General features: G+C 37.1%; 1 long non-coding RNA gene across 2 annotated transcripts; it reads right to left on the reverse strand.

The window, feature by feature from the left end:
* Positions 1 to 2394: 2394 nt before the first annotated feature.
* Positions 2395 to 3298, reverse strand: LOC110867423. Of its 2 annotated transcripts, none has more exons than XR_002551590.2 (3): positions 2985 to 3298; positions 2844 to 2917; positions 2395 to 2730 (listed from the first exon to the last, which is right to left on the reverse strand). It is a non-coding gene; the product is annotated as an uncharacterized LOC110867423 (long non-coding RNA). The 2 variants fall into 2 exon arrangements; XR_002551589.2 differs by having other exon boundaries at positions 2396 to 2730; positions 2844 to 2911.
* Positions 3299 to 3519: the final 221 nt, after the last annotated feature.

The following is a 3519-nucleotide window of genomic DNA, read 5'->3' on the forward strand; positions in this document are numbered from 1 at the left end:
GAACTGACACAAGCCCCTTTTATATTCTCGCACTTAGCAACTTGCACCAAGACCCAGATCTTTCACACAAAGCCAGCAATAGTCCTCAAAGTTACAAAATGCCCCTTAGATATTTTAGGCCCTGTAACAAATTATTAAACAACCCATAACAGACAAATAACAACCCAACAACTCAGGCCCAAAGCCCAAACATGACAAACTCAATAAATAACTTGGAAGCCCAAATGGATGACACAATATATCTCGAGACATTTTAACACCATGTGTAGTGGTAAGCTGGTATAATGCCCCCACCATGGGGCATTATCCGACACGTGGCATCCTAGTCACACTTGGGCATTATAGCAAAAAGTGGCGTAGTGGGGCATTATTCCAATAACCCCCAAGCAATCAATAAATAATTATTATTTTTTATAGAGAAAAGGATTTAAAAAAAAAAAAAAGCTAAAGTTGTCACTTAGTCAATGTGTGTTGGCACAATCCCATTGGTACATGCATGGTCTTCCATTATCACATGCAAACAATCGGCGTTTTAAAAATCACGCCAACATGCATTTTATTTGAAAATAACGCCGGGGCGTTTTGGGGTGTAGTGGGGGGAGGGGCGTTTTGGGGCGTTCTTTTTTCAATTTTTTTTAAAAATCACGCCCCACTACGGGTGGTCTAATTGATTATTTGGTAATTGCTTCCACCGTATCAATCATCGCGTCTTCAATTTACATCGTCATCAATTGACTCTTCAATTTACACCGACTGTTGGGCTGGAGATTTTGTTATGCAAGATTCGTTTAGGCCACAGACATCATTAATTAAGGGCAAATATGGGAGAATAAGATGGAAGATTAGGGTAACAAGCATGACTCTTGAGTAGTTGCCGTCTTAAAAATTGTAATGGAAATTACATTTTTGTCCCACTGAAATGCATTATATATAAATATATATATATATATATATATATATATATATATATATATATATATATATATATATATATATATATATATAATGTAAGTATCTATAGAAAACCCACTTTAATTTAGAAAACCCGGGAAACTCAAAGCTCCCGATGTTTTTTTTTCTTGAAAAAATTTACACATGTTATATACATGTTTTTAAGGGTTTTGGGCAAAAAAAAAAAAACCAAAAAAGCGCCGAGTAGATATTTAAAAAAAAAAAAACAAGTTTTGGTGTAACACATGTTACAAATATGTCAGATGAATGTAACATGTGTTACACCAAAACTTGTTTATTTTTTTTAAAATATCTACTCGGCGGTTTTTTGATTTTTTTTTTGCCCAAAACCCTTAAAAACATGTATATAACATGTGTAAATTTTTTCAAGAAAAAAAAAATATCGGGAGCTTTGAGTTTCCTGGGTTTTCTAAATTAAAGTGGGTTTTCTATACATCCTTCCCCTATATATATATATATAATATGGGGAAGGTTTTATGACTCTAGTAGGCAACCCGCGTCCCGTGCGTTGCGGCGGATTCAATAGTACTCGGCGGAAACATGATACACATCACGCAACTATGCCATCTAGCTATAACTACTAATTGAACTTTTGAAGTCCTCTTTTAGCTTTTCAACCAACTTAACTAAAACATTCTTTTGCTAAGCAAAATGTTCTTGATAGTTAATCTCAGAGACAAGTTTTGGCTAAAAATATTGATACAGGGAACCAACGAAATGGAACAAATATTTGGGGACAATGAGTTATAAAAGGAAGGTTTGGTGAAGTTAATTCTGCAGTTGCATTTTGTTAAATGACTTGTTTTAACCTGTTTTTACCAGCAAACTCATGTCATTTTCTAGCGACCCAATTAACCCTCGTATAACCGGCAACAACAAGCGAATTCGGGTTCGACGAGATACAAATTGGTCAACATATACTTGACAACATGACTTCTGTTGCATCTTACAACGGTACCATAATTGTAGGTCAAGAGAACACAATGCAATAATAATTGTGTTATATGGGCTAAAAGTGACAACTTAGTGATGGATGTAATTTTACAGTCATCAGATATTGTTGGCGGTAATTCCCGACTCATCACAACTCGGTGATGTTAAAGGGTGATGAAGGAGTTCAAGTCACAAGTCGGTGAACTTGAAGGACCAAGTTTGACAAGTAGGTTAAATTGGTCAAGTTTCCTAATTACATTATAATTATATTTGGTAAATGACTTGGTCACCAAGTTAGGGTTATATGGTAATGTCTTGGTCACCAAGTTAGGGTAAGCCTATATAAACCAAGGTAGGGTTAGACATTATTAAGAGTCAAGAGAAGTTAAACCGAGTTATGGTTTTATGAGTTATTGTAATCAAGTTTTTTGAGTTATATTTTCTTGGTTATAATAAAAGATCTTGGAGAGTTATTCCATTCATTCTTGTTCTTGTGTTTGATTATTCGATTGGGACTTGAGATATGAGAGTAAGATCCTCGTACACACAATTTGGAAAGTATGATGTAACTGTTAGTTTATATTCCTCGTACACATCAGCAGTCGCAGTCCCGTTGACTGGACCCGGTTCATGCTGATGTGGACTTGAAGTCGCGACGTCACCATTGCTCTTCTCGGTTTTCATTACGGGTGAGATGGTTTTGATGATTTCTTGATGTATTGATTCTAGTGGTTGAAGGTTCTTTTTCAGCTTGAAACTCGCAGGTTTGTTGGCAATATATGTTTCTACTGAATCAACAGTGTTTTCCTCGATTATCTTGCACATCTGCGATCACAGGTTTAAGTCTAAAAAATTTAAAAATGATAGCAAAAACTATTATTAAACTAAATATGCAGATTTTTTATATAACAATAAAAATATTAAAATTTAGTACTTACGTCGTTATAAAGGCGGCCCACTGCCAAACGATTTGGTTTATCATCACAAGCAGCTGCTGATATGTCTTCTGCAGCTGTACAAAGACACAAATAAGTCATGATTTCACAATTTATCTTTAAATACTATATTTAGACACTTACAAAGTTGTTCAGGTTTAGGCAGGTTGACCAATCAACTGAGTCAAAGTTTCGTTCTGGCTTGCGGGTGGCGGTATGTCTACAACCTTTTGTTCAGTCTCCATATCATCACTCCGGAATCACGTGCAAAAAAAAAAAGGGTAATGCACGGTACCCCTGACCGCGGAGGGGATAACCCCTCCCAGGCCGCCACCCGACAAGCCTGAGCCTGGCAGTAAATACCCTTGCCGAGCCGACCCTTTGAGGGTACTTTGTTCGCCCCAAGGTTCGAACCCGGTACCTCTTGGTAAGAGGTGGGTGTCGGTGGCCAACTGGGCTACCCCAAGGTCCGGAATCACGTGCAGCTTCCATATACTATCGCAACGGAATTCAAAGAACAAAGACACGTTTCTCTGATCCATTCAATGATGAATCCCATCTTAACGAACACACTCGGTTCCACGACACGCCACAAGCCAAACAATAAATAGTATCAAACAAACAGCCACATCAACTGCAAGAACAATACCAACTTGGTGACACCACTTATTTGTTATTG

Source organism: Helianthus annuus, chromosome 7 (assembly GCF_002127325.2).
Source record: "Helianthus annuus cultivar XRQ/B chromosome 7, HanXRQr2.0-SUNRISE, whole genome shotgun sequence".
Classification (NCBI taxonomy): Eukaryota; Viridiplantae; Streptophyta; class Magnoliopsida; order Asterales; family Asteraceae; genus Helianthus; species Helianthus annuus.